Consider the following 21,037-nt stretch of genomic DNA (forward strand, 5'->3'; position numbering starts at 1 on the left):
GACATACACGTTTTAGGTCTGACTTCTTTTATTCAATATTCTCCCAGTAACGAGGTTTTCTTGTTGTGTTTAGTTCTATCTTTTTTTTTTTTTTTTGCGGTACGCGGGCCTCTCACTGTTGTGACCTCTCCCATTGCAGAGCACAGGCTCTGGACGCGCAGGCTCAGCGGCCATGGCTCACGGGCCCAGCCGCTCCACAGCATGTGGGATCTTCCCGGACCGGGGCACGAACCCGTGTCCCCTGCATCGGCAGGCAGACTCTCAACCACTGCGCCACCAGGGAAGCCCTAGTTCTATCTTTATTGCTGTGCATCTTCCCATTTTTTGAATGCGTCACAATGCATCCATCCCTTTCTACCGTGGGTGAACATTAGGGTTACTAACAGGGTCACATATTCTAAATAATGCAGTGATAAACATTCTCACACGTGTTCTTTGGAGGACACTGGTGTTCATTTCTGTTGGGTGTGTACCCAGGAGTGAAATCGTGTCAGGGGTATGTCAGGGTGTGGGTTAAGGCTACTAAGAACCTTCGCATACATTGTCCCATTCACTCAAGAACATTTCTAGAATACCTACTCTGTGCTGGGTGTACAGCAGTCAACAGCACAGCACCCTACCCTCTTGACGCTTGCTGGTATAACCTCAATGGACTATATAAGCCCCAAATCATGGCTGAAGAAAGTTTGCCATCATAATGCCTCCAAGAGTCGAGAATAATGATGGAAATACTTATAATTGACATTTGCCCTATCAGTCTGCCTGAACTCTTTAAGAAAAGCTAAGGTGTGGAGAACTAGTAATCTATTATTACTCAACGATAAGAGAGAAGGATTTTAGGGGAAAAAAATCTGATGGAAACACATTGCCCACCACATTGCCTCTGGGTATGGTGTGTGACCACTTTGTTCACCTCCCAGGGAGAGTGTGACATACACAGTCCCTAATGGGATGGACTCAGAGCTATTGGGATGTGACTCAGAATTGGCCATAATTCCTGGAAACCGGAAGTGAAACCAGAGCGTAGTGTATGGTGTGAGAGGGCCACCTGGCCCTCCCAGGATGGTCATGCCCTCAATCGGGTGCATCAGCTTCTCTTAACAGCTTTTCAACTTGCTTCCAAGCTGGAATCCTGTGGCGGAGGCAGGATGCTGGACCAAGCCCGGTCCCTCTTTCCCATGTAAGAAGCTGGCTTATCCACTGTACCTAGTTCCCTGGCTACATTTTCCTAAGAGTACTCTCAACAGATCCTGGGTTTTGAGCTCTTGGACCAGGTTTTGAAGGCTATTTCTAGAGCAAGGAACTTAACAAGGGAAAAGGAAACAAAGAAGGAGTAATATTCTTACCATTTTGAAGAGGAAAACAAACAAAAATTTTATCTACGTGATAAACCAAGCAAGAACTTCTGGGATGGGGGGGGGGGTGGTCACATAAATTCCAAGGGTTAAATAGAAACTTAAGATGCTACAGCCTGTTTGGCATCTCAGGAAAAATCTGAGCCACTACCAGCCTGAACCTCCATCCATCAGAAAAATGGGGGGCAAATGAAATGTATCCTCTGAAAATACTAGTGATGCATTGTGAGACCCCAAAACCTTTTACTCTTTGATCCAATAATTCTGCTTTTAGGATATACAAATGTACAGAATATTCACTGTAGTATCATTTATGATAGAAATAAACCAGGGGGAAAGTATGTATTCAAAATAGGCGAAAGGTTAAATAAATTATCAAGTGTTCATATGGTAGACTATTACAAACGTTGAAAATTATTTTAGGAAATATGCCTAGTACATACTTACGATATAAATTTAATTGATGAAAAAGCAATATACAGACGTTTACATATTAAGCGTGGTAAATCAGTTTCATTCTTCGTGTCATCACCGACTGGTTGCTAATAGCTGTTTGGAATTCTGCATCGGAAAATATTCTGAGGTCCTATGTGCACTCAGCAGAAATGATTAGCAAGGTCTGTGTGGGCAGAAGAAGGGAGAATATCTCACCTTTGCCAGCAATTTGCTATGCCAGGTTTATTCAGAATAATTTAAACTATGACACATGCAATATGCATTCACACACATGAGCATGTTCATGCAGACAAGGGGAAAAATAATTGAGCAAAAAGAAAGTAAACTCTGTTGATCAGCAGAAAAGCATGACTTTGTTTACTTATGTGATAAGGTGGGTAAGGATTTCTGGAGCTTCCATCTTAATGATTCCTTGGATTAAATAAAGTCACATAGAAATACAAACAGATTTCACGTCCACTAGAAAGGTGACCATTCAAAAGCAGGCGATGATGAGTTTGTGGAGGTGGAGACATGGGGACCCTTATATGTTGCTGGTGGGGATGCAAAGTGATACAGCTCCTTTGCAAAACAGTTTGGCCATTTCTTGAAAAGTTAAGGGTAAATTTATCAGATGACTCAGAAATTCCATGCCCAGAGAAATGAAAGCATGTAACTAACACACAAATGTTCTTAGGAGCATAGTGTATAATAACACCAAACTGGAAACAGTTTGAATGTCCATCATTGGGTGAATTGAGAGACAAAATGTGGTCTCTCCATACAATGGACTATTATTCAGCCTTAAAAAGGGATGAGGTACTGATACCTGCTACAATGTGGATGGCCCTTAGTAACATTTTGCAAAACGAGAGAAGCCAGACACAAAAGTCCACATATTGTATGATTCCAAGTATATGAAATTCTTTATGGAAGACATATCTATATATAGAGAAAAGAAATCAGCTGTTACCTGAGGTTGGGAAGGAAATGGAGATTAATTATAAAAGAGCATGAAGGATCTTATCGGGTGATGAAAATGCTCTGAAACTGGTTTATGGTGATGGTCCCACAACTCAATAAATTTACTGACAATCATTGAACTGCACAACTACAAAGGGGATATTTACGATGTATAAGTATACCTCAATAATGTTGTTTAAAAGGTACAAATGGAAGGAGAGAGAGGGCGTGCTCCCGACAGGATGCTATCAGTGACTTTCTTGGTAGGATGGTGGAAAATTATTTTCTTATTTACATCTCTCTACGTTTTCCTTGTTTTCATCTGAGTATACCTTTTTTCTTAATAATCAGGAGAAAAACTACCATCCCCTAAACCCCACTCAAACCCCTTTCAGAATCAACAGATCTTTATGATGGAGACCTCCTATCCTCATCTCCATTCCTGTTGGGTGATACAATTGGACCAATGCGCCAAGGGCACCTTGGTGGATGCGCTAAGCGTATCCACATGGATGTTGAAGGCCCTACTCTTGGCAAACATATGATTCTCCTCCTCTAATAACTAGATGAAACATTTTCACCTTTTGAATGCTTATTTTCCAGCTTCCAATTTCCCGGGGCCATGGCCTCCAGCTCTTATATGAAGTGTGCAGTCATGCTTCATGCTTGAGAAAAATCATGCCATTGCTGTGTAAGGTCAAGACTCATGTTTGAATCCTCTAGAGCCCCCAGAGAAATAGCCCTGCCAAGTTTTTCTCGACGTCGCAGATTTCACGTGTTAGAATTGCTTGCGGTGTCTGGCACAATATTTTAAAGCGGTTCTGTAAGTAAAGGCCCTTCCTTAGAAGCAGGCCGTTTTTCTACTTGTGTTGGGAAAATGTCACACAATACACTAGATTCTCACCCTATTACATTTCCAGGTCACTATAGAGAGGAGTTACACCTCAATGAAGTGGGTCAGACATAGGCCATTGTAATGTAGCAAATAATAACAAGTATTATCACTGAGCTCTTACTATGTGCCAGGTACTATGTGAAACATTTTATATACAGTATTTTTCATTGTATATACAATGAATATAAAACTTCATTCTGTATACATTATTTTACTAAAGCACTGTTATTATTATCAATAATTCACTTTAGAGGAAATGGGTCAAAGAGAAGAAATGAGTCAGTTAGTGAGGTGCGGAGTCAAATTTAGGACTCAGTTCTGTCTTATTTTGACTTTGGGACAGACAAGACACAAAGTGACCTAGAACCAGGGGACCAGATGGAAAATATAAACTGCTTAGCCATTTGCAACTGAGATAGATGCATACAGCTGGCCCTGGTCATGGTAAAGTCCATTGCAGTAGATTCTAGTGCCGGTAGACAATGATGAAGAAGCAACCACAGTCTCCTCCACCCGAGTGATGTTAAAAATCTCCTCTGCAGTATATATGTAACCCTTCTGAAAATACATAGGAGCAACCACTGAGTTGTCTGAAAAACACTGATTTAACTTGCATTACCTTAAATTGATTCGTCTTCAGTTTCTGTCATCAGGCCATTTGGAGACTTTTGATAAAAATTCGTTTCTGTTATTCAATAACAAGAATTAATACATTTCCTACAAATGAATTCGTGTCCACTGACACAATTTAATTGCTAACCCTGTGAGATGATTTTCTTTCTGATAAAAGACTGTCCTTAGATGAGCTTGCAGACAGTGTAACTGAAACGGATGGGGCTTCTTAGAGGAAAACAGGACTGAAAAGTGTCCTGTTGAAATGAGGTGTCAGGACATGGGTGAGAAGGAAGGCTCAATTTTGAGTTGTGAATGTCCTGAGAGTTCGTCCCCACCTGTCCATATATCCTGGGAAGGTAGGGGGCAAGCACCTGCCCTCGCCCACATTTTTTGTCTTCTCTCTACCTCTGCAATAGCAGATAAATGGACCATGGTGCAGTGTTAAGACATTAGAAGGATTTTTCTCTTTGGATTTCTGCTTTTCACTGTTGTGTACAGGAAGGATGAATAATGTTGAGACATAATAAAAATGCTTTCAGTCCCCTGAAGCTAGGAAAGCATTTTAATGGAGTGAGTGATGTTGCAAAACCTTCTTTATCAAGAAACACGAAGGAAAAGCTTTTCAAATACTGACTGCATACACAAACCTGCTATGTTAGAGACACCTCCCCAGAGATGGTCAGGAAGGGGCTGGCTTAGAGAACACTGCCCTCGTTCCTGTCCTGTAGCTGAGGATTCAGGATGAAGGGGCACAAGACTTTTCAAGAGCTGGCTCTCACGCCCTCTCCAGCCTCATCTCTTTCCACAAATTTTACCCCCTAGACAGGATGATGGAATTTCTAGTCCCCAAACGCGCTGCGGCTTCCTGTTTCTGTGGCCTTGTGTCTCTGGGGGTCTCCATGCGTCGTGTTCCTTTTCCCTCCTCTTCTGATTCATTCTCATGCTTTGTGACTCATTTCACATTTTCTCCACTGGAGAAATCATTCTCTAAGGACTCAGTCACAGGGTGTTGTCCTCTTTATATGTACCCATAATCACCTTGCATTTTCTTCTGACAAGTGTTTTACATCAATATATAGCAATATGTCAATATCTCTATATCTATATCTGTAGCTGTATCTAATCTTTACACTTCTCTCCCTCTCCTTAAGTGGGGACCAGAGAAATCCATATAAATACCAAAAGGTGGGGAAGTTTTACCGAAAATTATACCTTATACTTAACCCAAGCAAAAAATCACCCAAGCCAAGGAGATTGCAAGAAAAAAAAAAAGAGAGAGAGAGAGAAATTGATTAATAGTAGAATGGTGGTTGCCAGGCACTGGGGGGTTGGGGAAAATGGGGAGATGTTGGTCAAAGGATACATTTATAAGATGAATAAGTCCTGGGGGCCTAATGTACAGCGTGGTAATCATAGTTAATAATAATGTATTATAGACTTGAAATTTGCTGAGAGTAGATCTCAAGAGTTCTCACCCCCACCGCCCAACAAACACACACAAAATGATAACTTTGTGATGGACAGGTTAGTTAGCTTGACTGTGGCCATCGTTTTATGATGCATACTTAGGTCACATTGTCGTGTTGTATACCTTAAATAAATATAATTTTAATTTGTCAATCACACCTCAATAAAGCTGAAAATATTATGTAAAAATTTTAATTCAAGTTGATTCCAAACCAAAGTGTTGAATTCTGAAACCTAGGGCAGCATTTCTGAAATCAGGTGACCATGTTAGAAATGTAGGTTCCAGATGCCTTCACTTATCCTGGTGATAGGAGTGACAGGCCCCCAACTCTCCCATTTATGTGGGGATCTCATCTTTCTGTCCTTTAATGTTTAAATAAAATCATGTCCATCTCTCTATCCAATATAAGTTAGGAAACTCAGTCTTCAATGTTCTCTGAATATTTCAAGGGAGTCAGAGATGGAGTATTACGCTTTTTAAAATTACTCTTGAAAGGTCCTCATCTAAGCCCCAAATTTCCCAGTAAGTATGAATTCCCGCAACTGTAAATTATCCTACCATGGCTGTTTTCAGGGGGTGAAATGGTAAAATGGAAAGAGAATGAGCTTTGAGGTCAACATATTGAATCCAAGGCCAGGCAATTAGGTAAGCTGTTGGCTCAGCAAACTGAGCTAGAAGTCAAAAAACAAAATGGAAAATGGAGATAATGATGGTCTAATTGTACCTCCCCTATAATGTGCTTATCAAGATTAAATGGATCAATATATGTGAAATGTTTAGAACAGTTGTCTGGGCATAGCGAGCACTTAATGCATATTATCTACTGTTACTCTAAGTCAGTGCCAAGTGTGTGTTGGGGATGGGAGAACTCAAGATGGAAACACGTTATTAGGAAATAGGAGATAATGGAGTTATACTTACTATTCCAGTATTTAAAGCTTAGCCTAAAATGCTACTGATGAAGTGATTCCTGTATAATGAGAATAATAAATACTAAAAAGATAATGAACTCAGAACATTCCTCAAAAAAAAAAGCCAATTGTTTACTCAGTTATGGTAAATTGCTTATGTAATTCCTACAGATTATGAATTAATTCTGCTTTTTCAAGCATAGCGCTACATAGGTATGTGTACTTGTATTTTGTGTTGTTTTTCTTTCTATTGTTGAAGATAATGATAGGGATGTAATACTTCTTTTTTTTTTTTCTTTTCTTTTTTTTTTTTTTTGCGGTACACGGGCCTCTCACTGTTGTGGCCTCTCCTGTTGCGGAGCACAGGCTCCGGACGCGCAGGCTCAGCGGCCATGGCTCACGGGCCCAGCCGCTCTGTGGCATCTTCCCGGACTGGCACACAAACCCATGTCCCCTGCATTGGCAGGCGGACTCTCAACCACTGCACCACCAGGGGAGCCTGGGATGTAATACTTCTTGAATTAAAACTGTATTTCTGGATGAAGTGGAGAAAACTTATGCAAAGCCCTAGCTCATGACTTGAGACACAGAAGGAACTCAATACTGTCTCTTCTTTTCATGTGCTTCATCTTCTACACCTTGACTTTCCTTGCAGTGCACCTACTGATTCAAAAACTCTGGGGAACGTCCCAACAATCTGTGTTTTCACAAGTCCTCCTGGTGACACTGATGCGCTCTCCAGTGAAAGCCTGTGTTCTGGGATGGTAATACTGGAAACTATCGATTCCTGAGCCAGAGGAGAAAACATCACCAGAAACAACAGAAATAGGAGGGGCTTTTAACCTTGGTAAGTCTACTCAGTGACTACAGTCATCCAAGTCCTGAACTGGGTATAACCAGGAAGGTTATAAAAGAAGGTACCAACCATGAGATGCTATGACATGCAAATGTTTAGGAAAATAATTTTATTATTATTCCAAATTATGAAACCAACACCAGTTATTGTAAAAAATATAAAAATGAGGACATTTTTTTTTGAGGACTTTTTTTTTTTTTTTTTTTTTTTTTTTTTGCTGTACGCGGGCCTCTCACTGTTGTGGCCTCTCCCGTTGAGGAGCACAGGCTCCAGATGCGCAGGCTCAGCAGCCACGGCTCACGGGCCCAGCCGCTCCACGGCATGTGGGATCTTCCCGGACTGGGGCACGAACCCACGTCCCCCGCATCTACAGGCGGACTCTCAACCACTGCGCCACCAGGGAAGCCCTGAGGACATTTTTAAATTGTCCAAATCCTGCCACTGGTGCAAAATAATTTTAAATATTTTGTTCTAGATTCTTTCCTTTCAGTCTTTTCCCGTTTTTTTTTTTTTTTTTTTTTTTTGTTTTTTTTTTTTGCGTTTTTTTTTTTTTTTTTTTTTGGGCTGTACTGTGAGGCATTTGGGATCTTAGTTCCATGACCAGGGATCAAACCTGTGCCCTCTGCAGTGGAAGTACAGAGTCTTAACCACTGGACCACCAGGGAAGTCCCTTTCTTTTTTCCTCCTTTCAGTATTACCTCTGTGTGTATAGGTGTAGGTGTGTTTACTCTAAATGATGAGATCAAATTTTACATTGTTTCACATTCCAATTTACTTGCTTGCAGCTGGATCGTTTCTCCGTATCATTTTAAGTCAACTTTGAGGTGGGGTTTATATACATAAAATGCACCCATCTTAAGCCTACGTTTCATGAGTTTTGACAAATATGTTCACGCATCTAACCACCACCACAATCAACATCTAGACATTTTCTTCATCACAGAAATTCCAGTTGTGACTCTTGTCAGTAATTCCTGCAGCCCCACCCTGGCTATTAGCTGTCTACTTTTTGTCAGTAGGGATTATGTTTGTCTTTTTTAGAGTTTCCTATAAACACATTAATTTAGTTTTTAATCTTCTGTGTCAGCATAATGTTTTAATATTTCTGCGTTTGTCTGTAGTTCATTCCATTTTTATACTGTATAGTATTCCATTGTGTGGACATACCGCTATGTGTTTATCCATTCATCTATTGATGGACCATCAGGCTATTTCCGGTATGAGGGTATTATGAATAAAGGTGCCATGAATGTTCACACACAGGTCTTTGTATGGACATATATTTTCATTTCTTTGGATGAATTTCTAAGAGGGGAATTATTAGGTGATATAATAAGTTTACATTTCATTTCATAAGAAACCTCAACAACCTTTTCCAAGTGTTATACTATTTTATATTCCCTGGGACTCCCAGTTGCTCCGTATCCTTGCCAACAATTGGTGGTGTCAGTTTTTTTTTTTTTTTAATTTTAGCTATTCTTATTGATATGGAATGACATCTTATTGTGGTTTAATTTTTCATTTTCCTGGCAACTAATAATAATGATGACCATTTTTCTTGTGCTTATTGGTCGTTTTTAGATCTTCTTTCATGAAGTGTCTGTTCAAAAATTTTACCTCTGTTTTATTGGGTTACTAATCTTTTTATTGGTAAGTAAGACATATCTATCTATATTCATATATATGTAACAAAGATACATATATATATTCAGATATTTTCAACATTTGTCAATATGACAAGTGTATATATTCATATATGCTTCACGTTTATTCCCTTAGTTTGTAACTTGCCTTTCATTCTCTTACAAGTATCTATTAAAGAGCAGAAGAATTTAATTTTTCTGAAGTCCAATATATCATTGTTTTTCATTTATGGTTCATGCTTTTTGTTTCCTAAGAAATCTTGTCAACCCAAGACCATGAAAAATGATCCTATTATTCTTTTAGAAACTTTATAATGTTAGCTTTTAGGTTCTAATGTATGATCCACTTTTAGTTAATTTTTATATAGGGTGAAGTTGATCTCGTTTCATATAAATATCCAGTTGTTCCAGTAACATTTATTGAAACTGTTGTCCTTTCCCACACTAAATTACCTCAGCACAGTTGTTGAAAATCAGTTGATATGCAGTATATTTATGGATGCCCTATTTGGTTCCATTGACCTATATACTTACCTTTATGCCAATTTCTATTCTATTTTTACTTCTATTCAATGCCTTGATTATTGTAGCTTAATAATAACTCTAAATAGTATAAGTCATCCAGCTCTGGTCTTCATTTTCTAAATTATTTAGGTTATTCTAGTTTCTTTGAATTTCCACATACATTTTAGAATCAAAATCTAATCAATTTCTATGAAAAAAATCCCACCAGGGCTGGAGTTATGAAATTGTTGAACCTATAGATTCAAATCCCTTTAAATTTTTTGAGACCTGTTTTATGGTCCATCTTTTCTGGGGCAAGTGTTGGAAAACCATAAGTTAACTCAGCTTTATTCCTGTCATGATCTTTCTGGGTCTTCACTGAATGCCCCAAATACTCACCAAGGATCTTCCATTTTTTTCTGATTAAAACTTGAACATCTACCCACACTCTATGATCTCTGGTATTTTTTCTGCTTACAATTTCCTTGTTCTTTGACCAGTCTTTTGTGATGTCCCTTTGTGCATATGTGGCCTCATGCTAAGCAAAGACTCAAAGGGACCCCTATGTAGATATGAGGCATTCTTTTTCAGCATAAATCACTTCCTCTTTCCCTTCTTCTTCTTCTTATTTTTTAAGAAGATGAAAAGATTTTACTACATACTTCTAGCAACTTAATTTGGAAAAAAAATCAGTTTTAGAATAGACTTCTACTTCTCATATCGAAATATACTTATGTTTTATTACTTTTAGAAACGTTATATATTTAAGGTACACAATATGATGTTTTGATAACACATACATTGTGCAATGATTATTAGCATTATTATCAGTCAAGCTCATTAACATGTCCCTAACCTCACGTGGTTACCTTTCTGTGTGTGTGTGGTGGTGAAGTGAGAACACTTAATATCTACTCTCTTAGCAAGTTTTGTGTGTCCAATACAATATTATTAACTATAGTCACTATGCTGTGCATTACATCTCTAGAAGTTACTCATTCTACAGAACTAAAACTTTGCAACCTTTGACCGACAACGTAACTCCCTTCTTTCCAAAACTGTTTTCTCACGTATTTAGGCTCATCAGCTTCCTTAAATATTTGTTATCTCCATCTTCTCAAATCATTGAGGCCACTGGAGTCTTTCTGGGTTCTGTCTCCCACACAGACACACCATACCCTATATATTCCTTCTATGGAGAACGGAGAAAACTAGGGCTCAACTCATATTATTCTTCTGTCTAGGTCCCCAGACCTGTGTAATCTATTGTTTGCCATAGTTGTGATACAGATATAGATATATAGTGATATATTTTTTTTCATAGTTGTGATATATATAATATACATATTATATTATGTGTATATAATATACATATCATATATATATATACGTGTATATGTGTATATATTAGTTCCCCAGTGTCATCCAGAACAAGGTTACTTTATTTTTTATGCAGCCTTAAAATGTGGCTATCATCCTCATGGTCACAATATGGTTGCTCTCCCTCAGAGCATTGCAGCAGCATTCCAGAAATAAAGTCAGGGATATGGTTCCTCAATTTTTTCATAAGTGTTATTAAAAGCTCTTAAGAGTTATGAATTGGGAATATTGAATATAATTTTACCTTCTTTTATACATTTAGGCAGTTTCCAATATTTAGATAAAATGAACATCTGAGAAATTTGACTTCTTAAAATATCTTTTTCTAAATAGAATTTTCACTACACTCCTCCTCCAAATAAATGTTTCCATTGAAAGGATAAAGGCATCCCCCAGATCTCATCAAGAAATTTAAATTACAACTTCTGTAAGAAGAATCTAATCTAATTTTTTAAAAAAATCTTAATGCAAGAAGGTGTTCCCTGGAATTTTGTTTAAAAAGAGAAGCCAAGGGGTTTTATTTCTCTCTCTCCCATTCTTCTGCTCTCTTCTCTTTTTCCTCTCACTGTCTTCCTTCTTTCTTCTTCCTCTCTTACCCCATCCCTTTTTCTTTAACGTCATTAACAGTTCCTAGCATTCCTAGCAGGTGATATTTTTTAAACAATAGATACAACAACACTAAATGTTGTTTACATTTTAATTTTGAATTCGAGTTCCATGAAAATATTAAGGTCCTTGAACATAGGAAGCCTAAAATGTATTTTAAAATTTCCATTCTAAATTATATCCCAAAACTTACATTCTAAAAATTTTGGTAAATGTTTATATTTTATTTTTAAAAACTCCTAAAAATGCAGCTGTTATGACCACCATGGTATTGATCTATGTAATGGATTATTGATATATCACTTTAGGAAAAAGGCATGTGTGTACACAATTCCTATGTGTTCTTTAAAGGTGTGTATAGAAAAGATCCCCTAGGGGTTTAATAATTTTATAAATGGGGTTTTTTTTGAAGCTTGGCTCTTATAAGTAGAAATTTTACCATTGTTCTCATACCAAGAAAAAAGGATAAAGTGGGGGTTTTTTTTGTTTTTATGTTTGTTTATTTTTTCCCTTTATTATACCATTAAATGACCCAGAGCAAAGGGGAAAATTCCAGGAGATAGAAATTAGTAGAAGTGTTGCCACTAATGGAAGGACTGTCCCAGTTTTAGTACTGTTGAGTCCCACATTCGGGGATAACCTTTAGTCCTGGCCAAATTGGGCAAATTTATCATTAAATGTCCATGTCCCAGGAAATCACTGAGTCACAGGCAAGCCAGGACAGATGGTCACTCTAATTAGAGGGGAAAAAAGAGGTCCCAAAATTAATGTAATGTCTGTAAGACTTGGATTGGCTCACTGTAGGTTATACTTTGTTTTTTATAGCTTTGATCTCATTCAATCATCACAACTGCCTTATGATGTGGACATTATGATTCTACCGTATAGGTGAGTATTCATCCCCTGCACCACAATGGATGTTCAAAGGGGAGGCTATTAAACCAAGCAGGGTGAATCACCAAGCATCCCTGGGAGTTTATCTTCTGCTATTAGGAGAAAAAAGTTCTTTCTCTTCTTTGGGACTCCTATGTCCTGATAATGTAAGCTTGGGGCTCTGTGCCTCTGACTTCAGCTCTTGGTAGAAGCCCTCTTAAAAGACAAAAGAGGAATATCAAGACAGAGAGAGATACCAAACTGGGAAGAGGAGGGAAAGTACTAGAGAATATGGGGGAAGAGAGAGAAGGGGAGAAGGAAATTGATGAAATTGAATCCCTAAACTCCATAATGTTAACCACACCCCTGGAATTCCAACCAAGCTCCCCAGTTGCTGTTTACTGCTCCTAGCTAAATTGAGGTGCTTTTTTTTTTAAACTCTTAGAGATAGTCATATCTTCACCAATACGCTGTCTTTATTGGGGAGATCCAGTGTTGGCACCCCCAATCTCTCATTTCTCCTAAGTAGAACTTAAATGTGTGGGAAACATGCTCACACATGCAAGCTGTGATATTGGGATTTATAATAGAAATATATATTTGGTCTTCGTCCTGTTTCTGGCACAGAGCTCCTAAAACCCTTGGAATTTCCTGAGTGATAAGAGTTCATAACAAACCCCTTTCAACCACACCTGAGTTTATGTTAATGAGGTGATACTTGGAATGTACTGAAGGGTGGGGGCTGGTTGCCAGGGGAGCCAGCCATGTGATTAGAGGGTTGGAACTTTCAGTCCCACCTGCCCTGACCTCCAGAGAGGAGAGAGGGGCTAGAGGTTGAATTGATCACCAGTGGTCAATGATTCAATCAGTTGTGCTGATACAATAAAGCCTCCACAAAAAATTCAAAAGGATGGGGTTTGGAGAGCTTCCAGATTGGTGAACACGTGGATGTTTGGGGGGAACGGTACCCTCTTTTTCTTTATACCTTGCGCTAGGCCTCTCTTCCATCTGGCTGTTCCCTGAGTTACACACTTTTGTAGCCAGTAAGTAAAATGTTTTTCTGCATTCTATGAGCTGCTTTCGCAAATTAATCAAACCCAAGGAGGGGATAGTTGGAACCGCCCATCTACAGCCAGTGGGTCAGATGTATAGGTGACAAACTGGACTTGTGATTGGTGTCTGAGGGGGGTGGGCAGTCTTTTCGGACTGTGTAATCCGATGGTATCCCTCAACTTGTGGAATCTGTTGCTGTCTCTGGGTAGAGAGCAACAGCATTGAGTTAACTGTAGGACACCCAGCTGGTGTTGAAGGATTGCTTGGTGCTGTGGGGGGCAAAAAGCCCACACATGGGGAGGACACACCCTCCACATTTGAGTTCTGCTTAGTCTATAAAAATGATATTCAAAATGCCTTAAGGACATTAGGAGAGCCTGCTGTTACTGTCTGAGAAAAGCATAGAAAAAGAGGTTTGGGGACTTCCCTGGTGGCGCAGTGGTTAAGAATCCACCTGCCAATGCAGGGGACACGGGTTTGAGCCCTGGTCCGGGAAGATCCCACATGCCACAGAGCAACTAAGCCTGAGCAATGAGCCTGCATTCTAGAGCCCGCGTGCCACAACTACTGAGCCTGCACTCTAGAGCCCGTGTGCCACAACTACTGAGCCCGTGCTCTGCAACAAGAGAAGCCACCACAATGAGAATCTCTCGCGCGCCGCAATGAGAGTAGCCCCCGCTTGCCGCAACTAGAGAAAGCCCGTGCGCAGCAACGAAGACCCAATGCAGCCAAAAAAAAAAAAAAAAAAAAACTTAATAAAAAAAAGGAATAAGAAAAAGAGGCTTGGCTTTCAAAACTTCACCCTGGCCGTCTCTCCAGCTCCAGCCAAGAGGGAGAAGTGATCTCTCCATCTTTTTTTTCTGTCCGAGTGGAGTTTTGGCAGAAATGCCTCCAATTTGTTTTTGAGATTTGCTCTCTTGCCTGAGTAAGCGTTAAACAGAAGGAAACCTCTCTCTCAAGGTGAAAAATTACTTTTAAATTTTCCACTTAGGAAACCGCGTGTTGGCACCTGCGTTGGTGAGTAACATGAAGGCTAACCTCAGGGGCTCTGCAGGAAGCCCAGACAGATACAGTCTGGGGCTGTCTGCAGACAGACATCTCCCTCGTGTTTCCAGCCCCTCTCCAACTTAACCCTGTTTTTGTCTTTTTTTTTTTCTTTTTTCCTTGAAGGTCTAAATGCCTTTGAAAACCTTTGGATAAACAGATATCCACTGTGATGCCAGTTTGCATGGTTCTTTCCTATTGATTTAGCTTGTAATTTATTTCTTTATTTCTGACACATTTCACTTACATTCCCTGGTAAGGGCAAAGTGCTGAAGCTAGAAAACTGTAATTAAATAATCGGGCGGCTGGCCGGCCGGGAGAGGCTATGAAGCTGCTCTTTGTGGGTCATCCCTGAGAAGGCAGAGACGGGAGTGGCAAGCGATAGGAAAGCCATGTGCTTGTAGGCATGGGTAGGCTTTATTTTTGTAAATAAGGATCAAAGCGGGTTTTCACGCTGAATTATGGCAGTTCCTTCAAAGTGCCGTGAAATGATATATTATTACTCCTTGCATGCCTGATTCCCTCGACTGGGAGCTGGGGAGGAAAAAGGCCCATTGTGTTATCCATAGCCAAGTCTTTAATGAGATGATGAGACGTGCAAACTGCACACTGTGCAATATTTTTCTTCCTGACTCAATCTATATTAAGTCCACAGCCTGCTGAAACCCAGGGTTTGGTGCATTTTTCCAATTTCGTTGCTGTCGATGACTCTGGAAGTGCTGATCCCATCAAACTGCCCCTCTCCTTCCTACACAGATTTCAGTAACTTGGGAAAGAGAAATTCCATTAGCGGGCCATGGAGCTGCTTTAAACAAACAGCATGGTTTCCCTCTTTGCCCACTTTACCTCCGATTGGCTTGTCTTCTCATCAGGAATTATAACCATGTGTGAAGCCATCTTCCCAAGGAATGCTGTGAGAGGGCATTTATTTACTCATGAAACAGTGGGTGAAATAATTGATGAAAGTGGCTATTTCTGAAGTACACAAGCCAAGCTATTAAAAAAAAAAAAAAAAGCAGAAACAAAATCCTGTAGACGAATGGATTGCTCCATATACTCCAGGTCAGGGATGGGCCCACTTTTCCTGTAAAAGTCCAGATAGTAAATATTTCGTGTTCTTTGGGGCCACATAGATCTCTACTGCATACTCTTCTTTGCTCTTATTGTTGGTGCTTTTGCTGTTTTACAATCTTTTAAACATGGGGGAAAAACATTCTCACTTAGCTCAAGGGCTTTGCGAAGAAGGGCTGCAGCCCCAGTTTGTCCTGCTCCAAATGATGTTTGTTTTAAACGTGAGCCACCAAATTAACGTTCAGGATGGTATAAAAGGCATTTGTGTGTCGTTGAGAAATCTCTGGGTTCAGAGATGGGCAGCTCTGCGTTTCCTCTCCGCTGTGACTGCTCCTAGTTGGGTCCTCTTGGACTAGTTCTTGGTTTCTCTGAGCCATGAAAAAGGGAAGTAATACCTACCTTATAAAAGCAGATGACAGTTCTGAGGGCAATAACCCTGTTTTTTATTTTTAGTTCAAAATTGATCCTAATGCTTGCAGGAATGGCTAGCTCATAGCAGACGTTCAATACATGCTCTATGAATGACGAGATTAATGTTAATGAAACATTATCTATGTGAGAACCTTAAAAAAGAACACGCTACTTACAGGTTTGGGAAATATGGCCAACGAAGGGAATTCCCTGGCGGTCCAGTGGTTAGGACTCCACGCTTTCACTGCCGTGGGACTGGGTTCAAATCCTGGTCCGGGAACTAAGATCTCGCAAGCCATGCGGTGCGGGGGGAATAAAGTGGCCAAGAAGCACAGTTATTTGTATTAATCAGGTTTCCAGAACCAGTAGGATAAAGAAAGATGTATAGATAGAGATTTATTAGGAGGGATTGGCTCAGTTATGGAGGCTGAGAAGTCCCACAGTCTGCCATCTGCAAACCAGAGACCCAGGAAAGCCAATGGTGTAGTTGCAGTCCAAGCCAGGGGCCTGAGAACAGAAGGGCCAATGATGTAAGTCCCGGTCCAAGACTGAAGGCCTGAGAACCAGCGCTGATGCTCCAGGGCAGGAGAAGATGGACATCCAGGCTCAAGGAGAGAGCAAATTAACCCTTACTCTGCCTTTTTGTCAATTCCAGCCTTTGATGGATTGGATGATACCCACCCACATTGATGAGGGTGATCTTCTTTACTCAGTCTATCAGTTCAGATCTCTTCCTGAAACACCTCACAGACACATCTAGAAATAATGTTTTGCCAGCCAGCTGGGCATCCACTGGCTCCCAGGGCAAAAGTAGTCTACATTTGCTTCAAGAATATATAGAAATGATGTCATAAGAATGTAATATGGCTTTAATTTAATCTCCTGAGGGAGATTAAATCATAACCTGCAAAGGCATTTTAATATTGCCATTCTTTCTTGTTGGCCCAACTTGGGTTTGCAGAATGCTGTGAGCAGAGGGGATTTTCTTAATTCTTGCAGAAAGATGCAGAATAGGTGGGAGTCAGAGAAGAGGATGAAGCTGGCCAGAAAGGTCAAGGATTGGCCAAGGAAAGGAAGGAGAAACATAAACATTATGTATGATCAACATGCAGAACAAAAATAATGAAAGGACTATGGTTTATAGATAGTCACTTTAGGAAGCTATATGCTTATTGCAAAGATGCCAACAGTGCTTTGTATATATCTGAAAGCACCATCTGGAAACGGCTATTTGACTTTGTGCCACACACAAATGCTTTAGTAACAGTAAATCTTTTTCTCTGGATGTGGTAGAAAGAACATGGAATTTATAGCTCATACAATATAAATTCAAATTTTTATCCTCTAGTTATGTGATAAAGAAAATATGATCAAACATTAATTTTAGACTCTAGGTGGTATGCACATTGAATTCCCTATTTTCAATTTTTTCAGAAGTTTAAAATTTTTACAATTAAACGTTAAGAAAAGTAGTAAAAAGCAATCCTTATTCTCTACTTCTAGCCATGTGCATTGCTTTCTCTAAACCTTCATTTTGTCAACCACAAAATGAAAATCATGAAATATATGTCACATGGTCATTGTGAGGATAGCTAGTAACACTCCACTTCAAATCCTTGTAAAGGGAAAATAACTATGCAAATGCTTTTTATAAAATCTACGTTTAGGCAAATCTTTTATTAATTCTACTTTGTAATGGGCAATGCACATGGGTTGCAATCACTTAAACAGTACAAAAGAGTTTACAGTGAAGAGACATTCTGTTCCCTCCTGACTCCCATCACTTCCCTTCCTAGTGGTGACCACATTCTTCACCAATAGTAGTAACACAGCAAATAAACATCCCTAGCATCTGTAGTGATGTCTCTTTTGGTTTCTAACATTATCAATTTGTGGCACCTTTCTTCCCCTTTGTCTTTGATCAATTTTGAAGGACTTGTGTCAACTTTATTAGTCTTTCTAAAAGAATCAACTTCTGCCTTTCTGATTCTCCCTGTGATAACTTTTGTTTTCTATTTCTTTAATTTCTGCTTTCAACTTTATTGTCTCTGCTTTTTCTAACTCCTGTGGGTTTATTCTGTTGGTTCTGTTCCAAACTTCTTAAGTTAGATGCCAAGCTGATTTATTACATATATATAATATATAAATAAAGTATATATTATATATAGTTATACATTTATAATATAGATATATAAAACGAATATCATATATATCATATATGTATATAAAAATATGTATATGTATATGTATGTGTATATATATAATATGTATATATGCTTAACACTTCATCCTTCATCATTTGATATCTGGTATTTTAATTATAATTCAGTTCCAAATATTTTGAAAATATCCAGTATGCTTCTCTGAACCATAGGTGGTTTGGAAGTAATTTTTTAAATTTCTTTTTTTTTTTAATAAGGTAAGGATTCTATTTTCTTTTTTAATATTTATTTATTTTTGGCTGTGTCGGGTCTTAGTTGTGGCACACGGGATCTGCGGCACGTGGGATCTTTCATTGCTATGCACGGGCTTCTAGTTGTGGCGTGCAGGCTCAGTAGTTGTGGCACGTGGGCTTAGTTGCCCCACAGCATGTGGGATCCTAGTTCCCTAACCAGGGATCAAACCCGCATCCCCTGCATTGGAAGGTGGATTCTTAACCACTGGACCACCAGGGAAGTCCCTAAAATTTCTTAATCTATATTTATTTTAGTTAATTTTGGTAACACTTTTCTAACTTAATTACATTATAGTCCAAAAACTGTGGTCCATATAATACCAATTATTTGGAACTTGGTGATACTTGCTTTTGGAACTCAGGTAGCTTCTGTAGCTGAAGATGCTGTCCTCAGTAGCAGGGCTAATGTGTTCCTTCTCCCTATGAAATATCCGGTTTTACTCCACTTGGAATACAGCACGAATGCATAGTTACATTTGTTATAAATGTTTCATGGGCCAGGAAAGAGTCTTTACTCTCCAGGTACTTTATATACATCCATTAGGTCAAAAGTCTCAATTAGGAATATAAGACTCCCGGCACTCGTTGTCTTAGACCTTCATCTTAGAATAAGACAAAGCTACACTTACCACCTTGTTTCGTGTGCAATAGCTCTTAACACAGTTAGGGGTGAAAAGCAGGAGCTCAACAAATATTTGCTATGATCCTTCTTCATATGTTATTTTGATGGATTGATTACTTTTAGTCTTCTCTATTAGAAGGTGAGTGTTTTGAGGTCAGGAGTGCCAGTATCTCTGTGTCATCATAGGCACAACAGATGCTTAGTCGATGTTGGTGGAAGTAAAGGATGGTGACAGATGCTTTCATTTTTTTTTTCCTGATAAGAAAAAAAAATTGATTTATGAGAAAAAGAGAGAGATGGAAACTTCAGTTGACTTTGTAGATAGTAAAACACGTTATATTAGAATGCTTCTAAAATCCCCTTTTACTGAATTTCTTTACATAAAGAAATCAATGACCCATTCTCAGGTTTGATTTATGTGAGAACTGCCAGGTGGTACGGGGGTGAGGAAGGAGCTGCTGGGAAGATCACATACCCTCTGGACGTGTCTCTCAGATAGGCCAGTACTTTTACTGGTGGCAGGGCAAGGAGACATTTTAGTCTTCAACAAAATAGAATAAAACATTTAACCACCTAGCGATACTTAAACATCTTAAACTAATGATCAATAAATCTGATTAAACAAGATTAGGGGTCTCCAGGTGCTGAAAATCCCATGGCTTGCATGCAGCTCTCTGTCCATCTAGTGGTTGTCACAGTGAAGGATTAATCCAGCATTAAACTTCATCCTTTCACAATTCAGAGCTATCCTAAAGGGAATGATGAAGGGCAGAAGGAAACCCGTGTGTCCTGCATGTATCTGCACTTCAATGAGGTGAAATGAATAGAGGATTTGGGGTGAGATCGCCCTGAATTTGACGTTTCTCATCTGAATTTTTATTTTATTTTTATGGGAGTATAATTGCTTTACAATGTTGTGTTAATTTCTGGTGTACAAAGAAGTGAATCAGCTCTATGTATACATATATCCCCTCCCTCTTGGACCTTCTTCCCATCACCCCCATCCCACCCATCTAGCTCATCACAGAGCACTGAGCTGAGCTCCCTGTGCTATACCACAGGTTCCCACTAGCTATCTGTTTTACACATGGTAGTGTATTTATGTCAAACCTAATCTCCCAATTCATCCCACCCTCCCCTTACCCACCCCTGTGTCCACACGTCCGTTCTCTACGTCTGCGTCTCTCTTCCTGCCCTGAAAATAGATTCATCTGTACCCTTTTTCTACATTCCACGTATATGCATTAATATACGATATTTGTTTTTCTCTTTCTGATTTACTTCACTCTGTATGACAGACTCTAGGTCCATCCACATCTCTACTCTCATCTGAATTTTTAAAAATAATGATGATAAAAGCTAAATAAATATATTATAGCTTTACATAAATCAATTTATTAAACCTTAATAGCTTCATGTGGTAGGTATTGTCATTAGCCCTAGTTGGTAAATGAAAACAATTGAATCCAGATGCCAAGTGATTTCAATGGTTGTAGTAGCTAATAAACTGTAGCTATTATCACTACAGTTTTAGTAACTCTGATGCCACATCCCGGCTGGAGAAGTATCTCTCAGCTCTTGAGCGGAGGGGGGCTTACCCTGTCCATGGAACTCAGGTAGCTTCTGTAGCTGAAGACGCTGTCCTCAGTAGCAGGGCTAATGTGTTTCTTCTCCCCATGAAATATCTGGTTTTGCTCCACTTAGAACACAGCACGTTTTATGTTAGACTGAGCTACTTCTCTTCATTTCATAAGTTGTTTTGGATGCTGTGCTGGGATCTTGTAGGTATCCTCTCTCCTTACAAAACAATGTACCCACAGACTTGTAGACTGGAAGGACACTTGGGGATCATCAAGGACATGGGTCTTAAATCATGG

Source organism: Aethalodelphis obliquidens, unplaced genomic scaffold, assembly GCF_003676395.1.
Source record: "Aethalodelphis obliquidens isolate GAN/ISIS:26980383/991018 unplaced genomic scaffold, ASM367639v1 scaffold18, whole genome shotgun sequence".
Classification (NCBI taxonomy): domain Eukaryota; kingdom Metazoa; phylum Chordata; class Mammalia; order Artiodactyla; family Delphinidae; genus Aethalodelphis; species Aethalodelphis obliquidens.